Source organism: Mytilus californianus, unplaced genomic scaffold, assembly GCF_021869535.1.
Source record: "Mytilus californianus isolate M0D057914Y unplaced genomic scaffold, xbMytCali1.0.p SCAF_14, whole genome shotgun sequence".
Lineage (NCBI taxonomy): Eukaryota > Metazoa > Mollusca > Bivalvia > Mytilida > Mytilidae > Mytilus > Mytilus californianus.
Genome location: NW_026262626.1, coordinates 23,533,805 through 23,554,780, shown reverse-complemented (window position 1 = coordinate 23,554,780; position 20,976 = coordinate 23,533,805). Strand labels below are relative to the sequence as shown.

The following is a 20,976-nucleotide window of genomic DNA, read 5'->3' as shown; positions in this document are numbered from 1 at the left end:
TAGCTCGAGATCAAATAAACTTTTATTCACACATTTTTGTTGATGAATAGAGCGTGTTTATTTTTATATGAGGTATTGTAAGTGGTCCCTCAATATATCTAAATGTCTGCACGGTACAAAAAAAAAATGTATACTTAGCCAAACGTTTTTAGTGGTTTGGTGGGTGTAAATTCAACATGGTTATTCGAATAATGATATATTTTTGTATGCAGACCGAAGGATTTTAGGGAATCTGTACTATCAATGTCTCGTTGTCGTATCTCTGTCAACGATAGGTTAATGCCTGCATGTTGTACTAAACCATACGTTATTATTCGTCTTTGGTTTGTAAGTTTTTAAACGAAATTTGAATAATGATATTTATATGCAAACTGAAGGATCTCAAATTTATATGATTTGTGTGAAAAAATACCGAGTACGGGGCGGGTGATATAACACCAAGTCACCCAAAACCTACCCGAATAAAATCATAGCCTCTTTTCTTAAGATTATCCGAAATTAATCTTGTCGGATAAAAAAAAAATACAGAGCGTTTGCTTAGGACTATAGTTTAAAATAGCATTTGTAAAAGATCCAATATAGTAAAACGTATATTCCGAGCGTATAATCTGAGACTACTATACTGTGTTATAGTTTGGCCTCTGTCATTGGAAATAATATCCCACATCTTTTTATTCAATATAAGTCGCAAATCTTGAATATTTTATAATCAATATGAAGCTTGATCGAAACGTAGATCCACTTAGATACCAATTGTTTTCTTTTCTTCTATTTCACAAATGAACCGCCGAAGCAGAAACATAATTATATAGGTAGTAACGCTTAGTCGGAATAGCACGTGCTTTTTCACTAGGTTCACATTATTATATACTATAACTAACAATTGTGATGACGTATTTCCTAATCTGTTCTAGAACAATCGAATTGAAATATAAATCTGTGATTATACTATGCTTATGTTCATAACTTCGAGGAAGTAAAGCAAGTTAGAGATTGATCTGAATTTAAATCAGATTTGTTCTGGAGGTTTCTTTTTTTTTCAATATTCATGTTTTAATGTGCGACTATCTATAGTTCCGTAACTTTCTATCTGTATTAACCAATGATCGACATTTGTGTGCATTTTTGTGAAATACTAGAAATATTCATATGTTTCAAAATGTCCATAATTGTTGACAACGAGTACATACTTACCTTTTCCATATTTTACCATTGGAAAATATCTAAATATATTTTTACTTCATCTAATCTGTAGTTGGAATTATTTAGATTTTCATAAATATCATTCATTACGCCAGAAATGTTATTCATAAACAAGTGGTAGTAAATTTTACTACACGTATGAGTTTACAAATGTCTTGTGTATCACTGTCGGACTCAAGACAAACAAAATGTACACATGATGTATATTACACCTGATAGTTTCAAAATACCGGCCGTATACACTGATCTATACACAGTGGTATATATGGTCAGCAGTGAAGCGATGCATGAACCTGCATTACGTAATTGTGTAATAAGAGTTTTTAAGCCCGACAGGAAATCGCTTGAATACCTGGTCATGTCAACTCACAATACCTCTGGCAATAACTCCGTTAGCCATAATGATGATCAAATTAGGGAAGGACCGATTTAAATCTGAGAATTAAATAAATGTATTACATAAAAGCGTAATGAACAAATAAGATTTTCAAAACTTGTTTTACACGGAATACCGCTAGTTTGACTTTGAACTATGAGAGAATCTATAAAAGTAATCTTAACTATAATTCCCCTACATTTATTTGTATCATAAACTTAGTAAAAAAAAAAACAGTTTCAAAACGACATACTATAGTTATTTAAAAAAAAAATTGTTCCGTATGAAGTTAATTAAAAAAAAGCTTGCCGACAGGTAGAAACCATGTCTGGTATAATTCTTCTTTAAGTATCTATAAAACTGTGTATGCGTTTGTCATTATCTTGTCGGGTAAAACAACCCTACGATTTACAAGAGATTTTGACACTTAATTACGACTACGTTAGTCCCTGCTTGTTTGGGTACTTTGTGGTTTATAGTTATCATGTGGTTTTATTAACCGAGATGCCGTCAAGATGGCTACATGTAGAGAATTGATATTCCCAATTTAAATCGATGGTGATATCTTATGTAGGAGAATAAAACTTTGATTTTTATGAATTTGTGCTTTTTTATACATAATGAACATAATATCAATTTTTCATTTTTTTGCGGAGTTTCCCTTTTAGTTAAAGGAAAGATGCCAGGGATGCAATCTTTATCAAAATATAAGTTAAAGGAATAAATACGAAGGGAATAACATGTATCTACACAACATTATGATGAAAACTTAAGATTGGGCCAGTAGAACCCCTCCGATAAGAGATTGACTGAGAAACTGGAAAATGAAGATTTTTTTAATAATTTTACGTCAAAAAAAAATTAAATGTATTTAAAATAGTGGGAGAAAAAACAAAGTTGGCAATGCATATTTTTGGCATATTCAGAAAACACTGCATAGAAAATAAATGTATATCCATTTGATATCTTCCTCCTCTCTTTTAAGGTTTTTCTCGTCGTATAACATACTGAGGGATTATTCAAATGAACGTCAGGGGCATTCTTTGGCAATTCTGACAACCCAAGGTGTGTTATATGACCAAAAAAAACCTTAAAAATGCACTATCTAACTTTTATACCGTCAAATATATTATTGTCTACAAAGATTTGCATCCTTTTAAATATTTAAAAAAAAAACGGACCCGACATGTTTGTTAAATCCTAACTTCTTATATTTACTTCATCAACATTTTTTTTTTGTCTTAAACAAAATTTTGTTACAGTCTTTTATTGAAATGTATCTATAAATTACTACAAGTGACATTTGCCGCTTACTTCTGTATTAAGATATTTGGTAATGAAAGGTTCAGTTGATAATATAGGTGTATGATGTAAGTTTTAGAGGGACGAACCAATTTTTGCTAGTTTTTGAATTCTTGCAATTCCCTTATCGTAATTTGTCTCTTTTTAAATCCATTAAACTATTCGAGTATCAATATGCTACTGTCGATTAATTTAGATTTATTTTTTATAAACATTGGGTAGTCTAAACAGTTTTGATAATGCGTACATTGGATATGAATATTGTGATATTTAGGTCCTAGTGATGGCTTGCATTTAATTTTTTTTTTTGCAATATGCTTTATTGATCAGATTTATCAAGAAATGCACATTAAATACATACCAATGATAATGTTTTCCATTTTTTTTTACTACCAATAGATTGGTATCACTAAAAAGTAAAATAACAAAAATACCGAGCTTCAACGAAAATTTAAAACGGACGGTCCCTTTTCAAATGGCAAAACCAAGAGCTCAAACACATCAAACGAATGGAAAACAACTGTGATATTCCTGACTTGGTATAGACATTTCCTCATTTAGAAAATGTTGGATCTAACCCGGTTTTATAGCTAGCTAAACCCATAACTCGATGACATTTACATACAATTTCATTATATTGACAACAAATGTGTAAATAAAACAAACAGACATAATAGGTAAACATGTCAAAAATAGGGATACAGCAGTCAAGGATAGGTAAGTTAAAGTTAACCGTTGCAGATATTAAGAACTAAAAAGCAGAAAATTAACGACCAATCCTGCCTACGGTTAAGTTTGATAAAACAATGATAGCTAGAACATTATTTACATATCAATAGCATAAACATTTTATGAAGTCCGGTTTTCCGTTCCTTTTTGTTGGAAGACTGCAAATATCAGAATAAGTTTCTCAGCATCAATAACAATGATACAAAATATAACAGTTCCAACAATGTGTATTCTCATAATGATATAACATTTTGGATGCAAAAAGTAAAATCACAAAAATACTGAACTCCGAGGAAAATTCAAAAAGGAAAGTCCCTAATCAAATGGCAAAATCAAAAGCTCAAACACATCAAACGAATGGATAACAACTGTCATATTCCTGACTTGGTACAGGCATTTTCTTATGTAGAAAACGGTGGATTAAACTTGGTTTTAAAGCTAGCTAACCTCTCACTTTCCATGAAAATATGAAACATGATAAAATTCATTTTATTTTGAAAATTTTGAATACGGTCAACTTAATAAAGATAAATTATACAAATTATAGGTGATATATTAAAGCACATTACATTTAAAAAAGTCAGACACATGGATTTTATGTTGTTGCTTGTCTTTGTTTGTGCGTACAGTTTACTAAGTCATGTAAGTTGATGGTTGGTGTTGTTCGTCATACTGTCCAATATTTAAGTTAATTCCTGTTATCAATTTTATGTATTTCCGCAATGTACTACTATGCATTTCAGATGGATGCATGTGTATGTGTACATGAATTCAAAGGAATGTTGCAGAGGGTTCCAATAAAGCATTAAGTAGGATGTTACATACATTTTACGAAAATAATGACAAGTTATTCAGAATAAAAACCAAAACTATGAATAACTCGAATTGAACGTTATGCGCAAATGGTATTTTTTGATTGAAGACATTTCGTGTACTCAACTAAAATCAAAGACAAAATAAATAAAAATAACATGTCTGTCATTTAATAAGAAGTCTTTCCGTTTCTGAAAGGGAATACATTTTAAAAGGATGAAACTCGGTCGTTTTATTATTTTCTTCCAAAATACCTCATAGTTATGGCTTGAAATATATGATCAAATAATTATTAAAACGTTTAACAAAGTTTTGATAAGAAACCTATATTTGAATACTTTGAATCAATAAAATTGCAACTGTTTTTATGATATCGGGTAGATAATTGTATTTTGCATCAATTGACGTTTTAGCGGAACCACTTTCATCAACCTTGTTTTAAGTCATGCAACCTCACTTCTTACATGCAGTACTTGATAACGTTATATAATCATTTTAGTAAAAAAGTATAGATTCTGAAGATTATTATGTATGTTTTAAGAACGTGGAATATTGTTTAAATACAACGATTGTGTGATGTGCGAATTATGTACAAGTACTAGTATAGCAAGATATTGAGGACGGAAGGTTTCGATTTAAAAAATTGATATGAACTCTGTTATTAAATTTACGGCTAATGAGCTTACTAAACGGCAAATGAATACAATATAATAAAGAAGATGTGGTATGATTGCCAATGAGACAACTCTTCACAAGAGACCAAATGACACAGAAATTAACAACTATAGGCCCGAGACCACAGTTATTGCGTAGTGCATTTCTTTTAGACAATAAATTGAAATTAAAAAAAATCGCACCAATAATATTTTTACAATGTGGTTTACTACTTTTGGGACAAATTATATCAAAATTATAGAAAATTTCATCAGCTCTAACTTAAAATATGGACCATTGTGTGTCAAGGGGGTCTTGAATATTTTTGACAGCTCCGGAAATACTAATTATTAACCTTTTTTAGATGTACCAAATCACTTTTTTAAACAATTCATAGACATTGAATGGTGTCAATACGAATTTCAAACAGCTCATCACAATATTTTAAGAGACAAATCTACGAAAATAATTCTCATACTATCGTGGCTGTTGACCAGTCAAGACTTAAGCCGGTGCCAAAGTTGTATAAGAACTTATATAAAGCCATCAGATCCGTGGTTTTGGGAGAATGTTATGTAACTAGAGATATACGTAATTGTCACTTGAAAGATTTTGATGACACATGGCCTTTTTTAAAAACATCTGAACAAGATAAATCGGATGCTTAAATGTTCCATTTAGCATTGATAACTTTATTTACAATTTTATCTTCATCAATTCAAACAAAAACGGGCTTATCTATTATATTTAGTACCTATTAAGCTTTTTTGATACAATATTTTACCTAGGTAGATAATCAAATAGATGTATTCGTTTCAATATTATCCTTTGTAATATGTCGTAGATTAATTGTGTGTTAAATGTACTGATATATTCTGTAACCCCTTTATCTTTTCAAATAGACGAATCGATGTAAGTTGTATAATCTTTGTGTACACATGCACCTCACTGCAGATAATCCAAATCTAAATATAAATACATCAGACATTTAAGTACCTAATTTGTCTATGTTCGTGTGTTCTCAGGGCTACAACTAGTGAACATTAATTCTTCCAATGTTGATTCTTTATTTGTTGCTATCACAATATGCAGTTTGTAACAAATTTTTACCATCTGAATACATATTCTTTACTGAACATTTAATACCAGCTTGCTAACTACATGGTTGTGCTATCTGATTTACCTGGCGATAGACACTTTCGATTTCTTAAATATACCAGTTTTGTATCAGATGTATCTTCTTCTTGAAATATATTTGAAAAGTCTTATAGGTCGATATTTAAATAGACAATGACTACAAGATGTGTACAAGTCGTAGAAGTTTCTTTTTTGTTAATCTTCAGATACAGTATTTGCCTATGAACTAGTTTACCTATACATTATTACTCTATCCTAATTTAGAGATAACTGTATTGTATTTGAAGCTTTGCGGACGTCCATCGGTAGTTTTACTGTCGCAAATTTAGTTTACCTGGCGACGCGTAGCGGAGACAGGTAAACGGGTATTTGCGACAGTAAAACTACCGATGGACGTCCGCAAAGCTTCAAATACAATACAGTTATGTCTATTCTAATGCAAAATAAACAAATCATTCAATTTTAGTGATTATTTCAGTGTAAATTTTTCATTAAACGAAAATTCCGCGAAATGATGTTATCTTATTTGCCGCCGAAACTTGGTGACGTCATAGGTGTGCTTCTGGCATCAAACGTAAACACCGGTTGTTTTGTGGCTTTTTGTCCGCTTCAAAATGTAATAAAATTTGATGAAAAGAAGATTTGTAGGTCCAAATGTGAGTTTGTTTTGCTTATTATTGGAGAAAATTACATGTCAATATCTTCCGGAATTCAAAATGTCGGCTTCCTTAGTTACAGACAGGGAGATAGAGAATTTTACGCTTGTCGTCATCCAATCAGAGCCATTGATACAAAATAATTGCATAAGAATATACTGGTAAAACAATACTAAACAATGTCGTCAATATATTAAGTTATTAAGCTTTTGTTGTGTGTCAAACATTGAGAAGAAGACATGCACATTTGTTTTCAATTTGCGTATGAACTGTTTACCTATCAGTATAATAGTGTTAGAATTAATTTGGCGTCTGGAGAACAAACGTTTAGGCCTGGTATCTTTGGTGAGTTTATTGACACAAATATGTACAACTTACTTTTAAATATGTATATTTTCTTTGAAAAATTATATACATTTGTACATGTAATACACAAATACTACATTCATTGCTGTGTATGTTTGTGTTTTGATGTATAATTTGTAAACACATATATTAAGTTAAGAGGATTTGATGACCCTCTTCAGAACGTAAATTACTCTTGTACTTCTAAATAGATTGTGAACATGCATTCATGAACATTGCAGAACAAATACGATTGTCGGCATAATCGATACACATTTGTACTCCAATATATGAGAGAAAATAAAATATTTCAGACGATGTTTTTTTTTCAGATTTAATAAGGAAGTCAATATCAATAGTCCTTGATACAATAAAGTATATCGCTGTTAGGAATGATTGATTATCCTGGCCATGCAGTACTACCAGAACCTACTATGTTGACTACGAAAAATTGAGAGAACAGAAGTATGCGTATATCATTTTCATTCTGGTATCTATGATGAGTTATTTACTAATGTTAAATTCTCATAAATCGAGTGAGAAGATATAATCTGGTTGAATAAAACTGATGGAATTGCATGAACTCAAAAAAGAGTGAGACCAGCTGTATCGTCATGTTAAGCGTCTCCTGCTTTGTATGCACCACCTGTCATGCAAATCCACACTCAGTCAAGCTTTCACAACTAGGGAAAATGACACAATCGATAAATTTATAGATCAGACGACTATTTTTATATTTAACGATATAAAACCACAAAACAAGTCGTCGGCAATCTGTTGGAGTAAAAAAATACACAGTCTATAAAACACAAGAAATAAGACTAATGACTGAAACATCATATTGTTGCTTATCATAAGTAAAAAATGCACATCGGGAATAAACACATTTATTCTAAAACCAGTTGTTGGCATGATACGGGTTATCATCTTCTCATATATTTTATGATGGTATGATACTAAACCCCTAACGGGAGGGATTGTGCTTGATTTTCATATGATGAAGACATAATCTTTCAATCAGTTTAATTGAGGTCTGGAGCTGGCATGTCAATAACTGCTAGTAGTCATTTGTTAGTTTATGTATCATTGTCATTTTTCTTAGTTTCTTTTGTTACTTATTCTGACATCGGACTCGGACTTCTTTTGAACTGAATTTTATTTTAATAGAGGATTGCTGTGTGTTTGTTTATTCTACATTGGCTTTGTGTTTTTTAATTTTAGTTCATTTATATGTTTTGGAGTTTAGTGTGACATCAATTTTCACTGAACTAGAACACATTTTTGTTTAGGGGCCAGCTGCATCCCGCCTCCGGGTGTGGGATTTTCTCACTGTGTTGAAGACCCATTGGTGGCCTTCGGCTGTTTTCTGCCTTTTGGTCGGGTTGTTTTCTCTTTGACACATTCACCATTTCCATTCTCAATTTTACATTGAATAAATTAGTTATTAAAAATTTTCAACACAGGGCAGTAACTTTATTTATTGTCTACTAAGGTTTAATTTCTAAAATATATAAAGATGTCTACTATCAAAGATGTACAAAACAAATAACCAGGTTATTCCTTTTAGGTCCCTTTTGGTCATATAACTCCTAACCTAATGTGACTACGTATTTTACATCACTGACTTTTAAATGTTATGGGGAAGGTACATCCAAGAAATGACTCCGATGCACGAAATTTAGATAAGTGTTATTTTCATTTAACGTCACAAAGGAGGAGGTGCGCTAATGGCATTTGTTTGCCGAACAATTAAGTATTACAAAATCTTTTTAAAAGAGATTTTAGCTTAAAAATTGTTAAGTATCTAAAATATGACCAAAACGCTTATAAGGGCCTTTTTTGTTACGTTACATTTGCATCTCATGTGAGGTCAAACGTCCAATTCAATTTGTTTTTAATTTTGCATTACCTCACTTCTAAAACACACATAAATTAAAACCATTAAATCAAAAGTACTAATTTCAGTTAAAAAAAATTAAGCAAACAAGTGACCTCATCGCTTTCTGTCCTTTATACTTTTGCATAACGGAACAGGAATATTTCATTCCCATCTGCAACCCACATATTGTCATTATACAAACCATCGCTGCCGGTTTGTGCAGTCCATTTCTTGCATCGAATACATTTTTTTTATTCTGAAGATCTTTGTTAAGCATTAAAACACTATGATGACGAAAGTCTGATATTAATACGTTACCCTCTTTGTCCACACACATTCCTTTACACTCAAAGTGTTTGTTTGCATCGTGTCCATATATGCCCTTGAAATATTTGACTGTTCTATATGTATCAAACTTTTTTCCAGATGCTCTATGCAATGCAGTTGAGACTTACTGTCGACACAATACAATATGCACAGACATTACTTTAAATTTTGAATTAAACGTGGCTGCTTCCAACTATAACTAACATAATGTGTATGGTTTGTGACTATACCTTCAGAGTTCATCCATAGGACATAGTCTTTATAACCAAGTTCTGAACTTCTTGAAGAAGATACCAGATAAATAACTAACGAATCATTTTCGGAAACGCAAAAACAATAAGGGAGTCTACCATAACTACCTATATTTGCAAATTTCACCAGTCGTCGATCTGGAAGGAGTTTCATTATATTTGAGTTGTTTCTGTTGAGAATCAAGACACAACCATCTTTTAGAACAACAAAATCATCAACATTTTCTGCATACACATTGTCGTCAAAGGAATACTCAACAATTTTATGCAATTTCTGGTTTGCAAGTATTCATGCGTCCTTTTCGGAGATAGGAACTATTTTTCGAACAAGATTTATTTTATGATTAAGTTTGAAAGTTATCGGATATTCATTCTTTACTTCATCGGATTCGGATGAGCTTTCTAACAAACTTCTAGCGCTGTATTTTCAGCCCGAATCGAATCTGTTTGCGTTGATATATTACAACATGATAACAATGACAATGTCTCAATTTCAGGTTTTCTATGCCTTGTTTTCCTTATATTTCCAATTGAAAGAAAACTCAATAGTTGGGTTGAATACCTGTTTAGGATAATTGATACTTTTGTCATACGTCGACGAGCATAACTTTATTTCGAAAAGAGTATTCGTGATATGGCAAAGGTTGTACTCGGGTAGTTTTTCAACGACGATAACTTATTAGCCTTTTTAGTCTGTAAATTATTAACGTTTGCTTTTTGTTCTTGTAATTCTGCTTGATAGCCTTCGAATATATTATGTAGCTCGGACAATAGATTATCCTCTGACAAATCAATTTTGTGTTTCATTGTTAACACATTAGTTCTAATTTCTAGTATCAGAAACGGAGGGAATCGCTTAAAATCTACAAGAAGCTAGACCGGGTACGTCGACAGAGTAAATTACTCCTACTATGCATGCGTCACCTACCTTGCGATTTTACATTCAGTAAAAATGTCACAATCGGGAATGTGACACAATCGGTAAAACTGCAAAATCAGATGACTATACAAGTATCTACTGTTCTAAGACGTCTAAGCATGACTGTAGTAAGTTGGGACACCGTCGAACAAATTCGGAATATTGACAGTAAAACTTATGTAGTATCGATTTCAGTCAATGAAATTGAGGATGGAAATTGAGAATGTGTCAAAGAGACAACAACACGACCAAAAAGCAGAAAACAGCACAAGGCCACCAATGGGTCATGTAACTGACATATGATGGAGCAGAGGTAATGTTGCTGCTGAGAAATCGGAAGTTGACAACTGGAAAGTTGAAATCATGACGTCTGTCCATCTATGAAATGATCGAAAAGAGCAAGATATGAGACAGGTCTGCTCCTTTGGTAGTATCCTTAACTTCTAGTTCACTGCAATTCGTGAGATGTAAGGTTTCAGCGTACTTCTTTCATATGATGGAAAACGTGATATAATTGACCACATGCGCTTTAAAATATATTATAATTCAAAACTATAAAACGGTTTCTGCCAACTTTGGATTCACCGGTGAGAGTTCGGAAAGACCATCCAATTGAAATAATTGTTTGCAATGCTGTAGTAATGCACATCATTTAAGAATTCATATAATAAGCACATAATTTTCGTCTATTTCTTTACACAAATATAATTTAAGGCACAATTTTCATTGACCTTTTTTTTTTAAGAATAACGAGATATAAACACGTTAAATGTGACGAGAATATTTGAAAAAAGCACGGTTATTATGTCCTTTTATAAATGTTCGTTTAACAATCTCATTTTAAATAAAAACAATTGTTAAATTCTCGATATACAGAGACATAATTCAGTGCTAGTTGTTTTGTTTGTGTCATAGGTATATTTGATCGCTGTTAAAATAAAACTAGAAGCATGAATAACTTTCTACTTGATTCAAAAGGTCAAACAGTCACTGTTCACAGTTAAAAAAAAATTGTGTTATTTTTTTTAGAGAATAATAAACACTGCTACATCGATTAATTGATATGGAACACGTTTTTTTATATTCCATTTATATATTAAACGAAAGACGTGCACGTACACTTTCTGCTGATTTTCATTATGTACTGCATAGATGTGATGAATGAAACATGCCAAATATTAAAATTGTAGAAGAACTCATATAACAAAGGTACCAGGCTGATAATTGGGTACCCTCGATAAGCGTATCGTCTTTATAATTCACCAATAGCGCTCGAATCAAAACAGTTGGAGCGTCAAAATCAATACGTATGAAGAGTAATAGAAACCATAAATTCTTTGAAATAACACCATAATATTTACTAGACAGTTGCAGAGAAACATTCAAATCAAATGTCTCTCCAATTCAGTTTCGCAATTTCAAAAATTCGAAGCATGATTTTGTATAAGTGCAATAAATTAGAATGGAAGGAGCACGTCATCAATAAAGCTCAAGATTTACAGGTCAACATGGGTCATATTAACAATAAATTAAATGGAAAAATATCTATACCATGTCTTGATAATATTTTAGCAAATGAAACAACTATGCGTCAACATTAAACATGCGATTTTATTTCAAGGACACAACACCATTAACGAATGACGAAACCCCATATTTTCAAATGTAACGTAATCATAAAAAGTTTATGTTTTTTTTTTCTCGTTACGTCTTAATATCAGTGAAATAACTTGTAAGCATGCAATGAAAATCAATTCAGAGACACCACAATACTCTATATTGTCGATGCTACGGGCAAAACAAACTGCTTGATTAAATGGTATAGTGATCATACCCGAAATATTTGCTGAAAATTTCAATAAAAAAACAAATCACTGAAGTTTTTCAGACTGTAAATGATTCAAATTATAATTAGTATGTACTTGTAACAGACAGTTTGATTGAAGACTGCTTCACTGTAGCAAAAAACAATCTTGCATTTTCAGGAGTTGTGTAGTATAATTTAAATATAATCATCTTTGTATTAAGATCAATACGTTGAAACAGATTTTTAACATGATAACTGTAATTTACGATCAGAGTTAACCAGTATTTGCGCTTACTTTTAAGTGATGAAGAAGTGAATATCAAATTAACAGTAATTGGATTAACCTACAATCACCGGCAATGTTTGCAGAGACGCTTAAATGAGATCACATAGGAAGTATTAAAGACAGTACAATTTGGTACAACAACCTATATTAAGAAGTATTTATTTATATTTATATTTATAACTTATTTCTAATGTATACAATGTCGTCTTCCGTCATATATATTAAAAAGTTATTGGTGCAACTACTTCATGTATATGCAAAATTGAAAATGAATATTTGATTTCCGTCCACGATCCACAAATGGTCATTTACAATGCCGATAGCAGCTGGTTTATCTCATCCATTTCTAGCGTCTAGCAATGTTTTCTTGTAATTTAAATCCTTGTCAACCATGTACACGCTATGGTGCCGGAAGTCTGATATTATAATATTACCAGCTTTGTCAACAGACATCCCATGACATTGAAAATGGCCGCTTGCGTCAAATCCATAAATACCATTGAAACTTTTGATAGAAGTATACGTATTTGATGTTTTCTCCAACAGCTCTATACGATGCAAGTCGGATATGCTGTCTTTACAATATAAGACGCACAGATATGATTCTAAAATTTGGATACTTCATGGTTTTTTAACAGTGCATTTAGAAAATAACGCTTGGTCAGTGACAATTCCATTAGTGTTCATCCACATGACAGAGTTTGTAAATTCATACCTTGGATTCCCGGCATAGGTTAAAAGGCAAATTGCTAATAAATCATCATCAGAAATGCAAAAGCAATACGGCTTTCTATCTGGTCCTCCTATATTTGCGAAATTAACCAGGCGTCTGTCTGTAAGTAGTTTCATTATACATGGATTTTCGTCAATGAGAATCAAGACACATGCATCTTTTAAAACGACAAAATCACATACGTTATCTGCATACACAATGTCGTCTAAGGAATGGTTAACAATTTTACGCAATTGCCGGTTTGTCAGTATCCAAGCTTCCTCTTCAGAGATAGGAACTATTTTTTAACACGTGTTATATCGTGGTTTAGTTGAAAATTAGTCGGATTTTTATCAGTTATTTCATCGGATGAATTTTCTATTAAATCTTCTTCTTCTATGTCTTCAGCATCAAACCATTCAGTCTCTGAATCTTCGAGAAAATCTAATTGTGTTGATATATTAGAACATGAGGACAATAATAATTCGCAATCGTTATGTTTTCCAGTTGATGGTTTAAATAAATTTCCAATTGAAAACTCCATCGTCGGTGTGAAACCAGGTATTGGTTGATTTGCAATTTTGTCACACTTTGAGGAGCATAAATTAATTTCAGACAAAATATTCAAAGTATGACTTAGCTCATACTCGTCAAGCTTATTTACCTCTAAATTAGTTATTTCAGTTGGTAAAGTATTGACCTTAGTTTCTTGTTTGCGTAGTATTGTTCGATAGCTTTCGAAGAATGTATTTCGTAACTCTGTCAATAGATGTTCCTCTGTAAAGTCGATTGTTGCCTTCATTGTTATTACACTTGTTTTTATTTCACAGTTAAGACGTTCCACGTCTTGTAAAAGTTTTTTCTGGGTGTTCGAAAGCTTATCACCCAGTACAGTTAGTTTTTCAGAATATTTTCCATTTAACAACAGAACCTCCATTTCTTTCCGAATATCTTCCTCCGCATTTTACAATTGACTCAGGTCATGTTTTTGGTGTATCTGTCCGAGGCATTTAAAACACATGAAGTCCTTACAATCTTTGTAAAATATCGTGTATTCTTCTGTTTCATTGTATCTACACCGAAGTGTTTTTGGAGATTTACCAATCTCTTCTTTTTCTGCACGTTCTAATATATCATCCGCTATTGCGGATAGTGTAATTTAAAATGCAAACATGTCAAAATATATACACTAGACTACGGTATGGATATAGGTCATTATTTATTTTTTATTGATTTAAATATGTACACGAACAAAAATAAATGTTATGTAAGATATAAATTACTTCTTATCTGTAATCAAATTGAAGGTAAATTTGTTAACAAACGGGAGATCAGAAATATATCCACTAACGTAGAATCAACCAGTAAATTTCTAATGCAGTTTTTTTTTTTTTTTTTTTTTTTTTTTTTTTTTTACTTCGCTTTCTTATATAATTTTTGAACATTACAATTATTCTTATTAATTCAAAGACGGGAAAAGGAAAACAATGAATAGAAAAAAGGGAAAAAACCAAGTTAACCATAGCATACAGGTGTATAAGACGTAAACAATTTTATTGGTATCAACAAATCTTATTAGAATGGTAATCTTAGTTACAGGGACATAGCCTCCCCACCCATAAATACCACCACCACCACCGCCACCGACCACCACAACCCCCGTGTTCCACAAAAATAAAAAAAAATAATACAAACTCCTCAGTATTAATATTTGCCTCCTATTCTATATGAATCAATTTCTATATAAATATATAGAAACAGGTTATCGACAAGCAGTTCTTATTCAGAATCTACCTTCGAAGTTTAAAAATCGTAGACACGGAAAACTGAGTAGGGATATTTGAGAAAACAACGATTTGGATGATGTGCTTCTGCTTGCTGGAAATAGATTATGGTTCGGTACCTTCGATACAATACAATATTCGGTGCTAACAATTTTCAAAAGATAAAAAATGCAATATTTTTACCAATGTCGGTCGTTTTACTTCGCTTCGGAGCCGTTATCCCGTATCATACATAAGCAAAACAATATATTTGCATGTGGCGTTCTCTGCGTTTAAAGTGGTGTTTGTGAAAATTGCTAGTAGAATTTTATTAATGCTCACGCCTTAACTTTCAACTTAGATAGTGTAAAATAGAATTTTAAAATTTTAATTTTTTTTCATAGTCAAATGACTGAAAGGATGTGATTTATTTCAGGGTTGGATCAACTAGTGAAAAAATAAAACCATCAGGCAAACATTCTACATACAAAAACAACTATTCAACTGGAACCAACCGTGAAATTATTTTCAAATTAGGTTATATCTATTCAACTGTTTTTCTAAATCTTTTTTTTTTGGTACTCATTGGTATAACTTTGCACCTTTTCTAACTTCAAAGACATAGACTTTAGAAATAATTTCTTAAGAGCATGTTTTTTTTCCTTGACACAAATTTAAAAAAGATATTTTTGAACTCAATGTCGTTTTTATTATATTTTGTCCTGAGCTTTCATGGAAACAGAGTATTTCTCACTTCCGCTTTTAAAAAATATTTTTTAAGAAATTAGAAAACGACATTAAAAAAGTACCTTCAAAAAAGACAAATGTTCGGTGCCTGAATTGTGTCAAACATCTAGACCTATTACTTCGGTTCACATACTCTGAAGTGTTGCCAATCTTGACTGATTTTCAAATGGACCGTAGTTATGGTCCTCGTTATTCATGTAATATTTGTTTGCCGCGTATTCCTAATATGTAATATACGTAAGCAGTTTTTAAAAATAGATGAACTACACACTGTTGATGAGTGCAGATGTTTTAATGAGACTTCATATAACGTTGTCTTTTTACTGTATTCATATTTTATGAGTAGAGAAGTTGTTACATTGGCACAGCGTAATATTAATCTGTATAGGGGTAAGTTGATCGAAAGGAAGGCATTTTGCAAAAGTAATATATATAAATTTATAGTTATATTTACATTTACCGTGTGTACTTGATTTTATATAGGACATTATACACGATTATAAGTTATCAGTGTACACAGGCCTTATGCCTCATTATAAATAGGAAAAAAGACCGATGCTATTTTTACTAAACGGTCTCAATAAGTTCTTGCGTGTCTTTGGCGGTTATTGTAATGTATGTGCTGTGTAAAAATAATGTGCTTTATGGTTACAAGGAAGTAATTATTTACATAGGCGACAATGGTAGCCTATTTTGGTCCTGCGTTTTCACTATCAAAGATCCATAGAAAAAAATGTCGAATTCTGAATAATCAACACCTTTGGGTGTAATTGAAACTGCAAAACACATATGGTGCCGCAGCTTTTTTGATAGAAAAATTGCATTTTTTAAGGGTACTCAACGGTTCCGGAATTTTCGAAATAGTATAAACGAAGAACACCCCTTGCTAAATTTGGCACAGAAAATGTTGCTCGTCACAGAGAGTTTTCTCTAAATTTCTCGCTATTTCTACACCAATGGCCAACACTCATTTCTCACTATTTCAATTTTGATTTCTAATTACAAGGGCAGCAGAAAATAAATTTACTTCTACCTATTATCTTGGATGTAAAATCTAGGTGGCGCCAGTCATCTTTATTTACTTCCTTTTAACCTATACTGACATATATTGAAATAAAATCGGACAATCTTTACATTAGTCGATTACTATATACTCTTGCTGCTAAAATTCAAATTTTTGGATTAAAGGTACAATTTTTCACCTTTAAAAATGACTTTCTTTACAGGTACCCCCCTTTGCAGAAAACGTTGCTTTTTACAGACTTGGGGCCATTGGCCAGCTTATTTTGACTGTTTGGCTATGTTTAAAACGAGGTGTTTGATTAATGAAGTTCGATTTAGGCCTATTAAAGACTTTAGGCTGATGATTTGATAACTGTGTCCAACTTATATGTCTTTATCACGAATATATGAACACCGTTGCATAAGAGTCAAAATATTTTATGAAATAGACTATAAAAGTGCTGAAACTAAGAATTTATCATTGCTGTTATGTGTTTTATATGAATCGTGTGCAGAATATTCAATTCGACGATACTAAGGAGAAACATATATTGCCTTTGATTTTTTACCTAATTTTAATATTTTAGGGGCATTTTGGCACATTTTGGCCATTAAAAATACAAAAATTTCGCTAACGTCAGCAAAAATAAGCCCCCCTTTATTTAAATATGCATAAATACATGCAGTGTTATCGAGGATGAGGAGAAATGATTAAAGACAGAGTCATTGACAGAAGTCTCGTTCTTACAGTAGGTTAATGAACCCTACCCCTTAGGCAGAAGAATAAAAAAACAGTAAAAATTTGATATAGACTATAGTTTCTTGGCGATCAGCAATTTTCTTCTGATACAGTTTATCACTTAGTACCTTATTAATTTACCGATCCAATTTCTAAAATATCTCGAAAAATACAGTGATGCGCCAGAAATCGTTATTTCGCTTTAGGTTACAAGGAAGTAATTATTTACATAGGCGACAATGGTAGCCTTTTTTGGTCCTGCGTTTTCACTATCAAAGATCCATAGCAAAAAATGTCGAATTCTGAATTATCAACACCTTTGGGTGTAATTGAAACTGCAAAACACATATGGTGCCGCAGCTTTTTTGATAGAAAAATTGCATTTTTTAAGGGTACTCAACGGTTCCGGAATTTTCGAAATAGTATAAACGAAGAACACCCCTTGCTAAATTTGGCACAGAAAATGTTGCTCGTCACAGAGAGTTTTCTCTAAATTTCTCGCTATTTCTACACCAATGGCCAACACTCATTTCTCACTATTTCAATTTTGATTTCTAATTACAAGGGCAGCAGAAAATAAATTTACTTCTACCTATTATCTTGGATGTAAAATCTAGGTGGCGCCAGTCATCTTTATTTACTTCCTTTTAACCTTATGTTTCATTCAACAAGGCATTTCCTGTCCTCATTTCCAATGTATGTGAAGTTATCAGGAAGATCTAGCCAAGCCTTTGGCCCTCTCTCCTGTATATAGTTAATTATTTCGTCAATAGAAAATATCTTTTTTTTTGCTGTCCATAGTTGTTTCTATTTCATTTCTATTTCATGTTATAAATCTTACTAGAGTGGCCGTTTGTTTTTGTTTCTTGAAATAGCATCTTTAAAATGTACATCTTTGATTATATTTTATTGATAAATATCTATAGTCCATAAAGAGAAATATTCGATTTACATAAGGGTTTATATTTGAGAATTTATGATAACTTGAATTGGTTACAAAAAGATTTCCTACATCTCTTAACTTTTACTACTTTTAACTAATTACTATCATCATAATCATACTTTTAATGTTATCGAATGTTTAAATTTTTATTATATGAAACTCAGAGAATTTGAATATCGAACCGACTGCTAGCAGCCGGTTGGATATTGAATATCGAATAACGAATAACTAACCGACCGCTAACTTCACATACATTCATTCCCATGCTATTTACAATTTTTAGAAAATCACTCTGGAAAACATTGAAGGCATGTTATGAATAAAAGCAAGTGACAATCACATTTTGCGTGAAGTACTTTTCCACCATAAACCATAAAAAGCTATAAAATCAAGTCTGGAATATGACAGTGTCTTTCATTCGTTTCGTTGGTTGATTTTGTCAGTTTTTGTAGACTTCCCCTTTTGGAATTTACTTTGGAGTTCGGTATTTTTGTTATCCTTTATTTCCAAGAACAATAATGTGATCGTCAATTACTGAAATTTCGTATATTTGTATTGAAAAAAAACAGCATTCAATTCTTATATTTACACATGTAATCGTTTTGAATATAAATTTACAAAACGCCAATATTCGGCAGCAATTGTCAAGTGAATTGAACGCAGTATCATGCCAAGTACAATCAATTATGAAGGATGAAGTTCTCATAACAGAAGAAAAAAAAAATAATAAATTGTCAAAGAATCAAAATAGTAGTATATTGAAAATCATGCATTACTTTTCTGAAGGAGGTTGTCATATAAAATTTTAAAGCAATACAGTGACATAGAAGTAGACGGTAAAGTCGGGAGGGAGAGGGAGGCAAACTTCTGAAAGTGACATGTACATTATATTTTTGTCAAAAAGGGGTGGATAAAACATCGCCCTCTTTGCCAAGCTCCCGTACCAGTGTCATACGATTTCCTGCAAATCTGTATGACTTGAGAATAGTATTAAATAAACTCATCATAGATACTAGGATTGAAATTTTGTATTTGCGCCAGACGCGCGTGTCGTCTACAAAAGACTCATCAGTGACGCTCGAATAAAAAAAAGTTAAAAAGGCCAAATAAAGTACGAAGTTGAAGAGCATTGAGGACCAAACATTCCTAAAAGTTTTGCCAAATACAGCTAAGGTAATCTATTCCTGAGGTAGAAAAGCTTTAGTATTTCAAAAATTCAAAGTTTTGTAAACAGTTAAGTGATAGAGACAAAGGATTTCCGTCAAAAGGTCAAGTATCGCCTATGCATTTTCGATCTAAATGCTCTTTAATAAAGGCAACAATAGTGTATCACTGTTAAAAAGTCATAAATCAATTAAGAGAAAACAAATCCGGGTTACAAACTAAAACCGAGGGAAACACGTCAACTATAAGAGGAAAACAACGGAACAACAGAAACACTGAACTGCAACAAAAACAAACGCAAATATACATAGACACGGACTATTTGATAACAGATACCATAGTCCTGACTACAGGACATTTTATGAAAAAATGGTGAGTTGAACCTGGTTTTATGGTTAGCCAAACCTCCCGCATTTATGGCAATGTTAAAAAATACCTCTTATAGTTAAATTGGCCTTTAGACTGTTTTGATTTTTAATTAGTCTCATGTTGAAGAAACGCGCGTCTGGCGTGCCAAATTAAAAACCTGGTGCTTTTGATGAGTTTTTATAACCACTTGGGCAATGCCACTGCTGGTTTCTTCCTCGGGGGTATCACCAGCCTAATAGCCAGCACTTTTGTGTTGACAAGAAATATCATTGATATGTTTATTTTCTATAAAGGAAATATTTGAAGGTCATTTGAAGTCTTAGTTACATATAGATTAATTTGATATTGTTTTTTTTTCAAATATATACGAGACTTTTGAATGTTCCTACATTTGCTCATGAAAACATAACGTAATGTATTTAGATTTCAAGCATAAAAGCTATATTAAAAATTGCATGCTATTCGGTTGTTAATATCGTAGAAACTTGATGTGAACAACACGAACATTGTTTTTTTTCTCTTTCAAGACTTTACTATGGTACTGAAATAAAGGTTACGCATCATGACAGAGTTTATTGGTGTGTTTCCGCGGCCAACCTATTCACCAACTGAATAATAAAGTCCGAAGAATTTCATGTTAATTAGTTTGACGATGAATAAAAGCGCTGTGCCTTAGCTCACAACGGGTATCCCGATCCGTAATCCGCAAAGAGATGAAAATCCTGAGGAGTAATTACACAACACCGCAACACAGTGGGTCAGTAAAATCTGGATCCGATTCCCACGGAGCATAATATCCTCCGTGGGATTCGATTCCAGATTTTATTTACCAGGAATTGCACTCAACACCACG

General features: G+C 32.1%; 1 protein-coding gene across 2 annotated transcripts in view; it reads left to right on the top strand.

Moving 5' to 3' along the window:
* Window positions 1–16,171: 16,171 nt before the first annotated feature.
* The window catches only part of LOC127724434 (uncharacterized), a 78,856-nt gene continuing 74,051 nt past the window's right edge, over window positions 16,172–20,976 (top strand). The window contains exon 1 of one of the 2 annotated variants that reach the window (XM_052231396.1): window positions 16,172–16,296. The gene's annotated coding sequence lies outside the window, so the exon portion shown is untranslated. The remainder of the gene's footprint in view (window positions 16,297–20,976) is intronic. The other variant, XM_052231397.1, reaches the window with a different exon arrangement.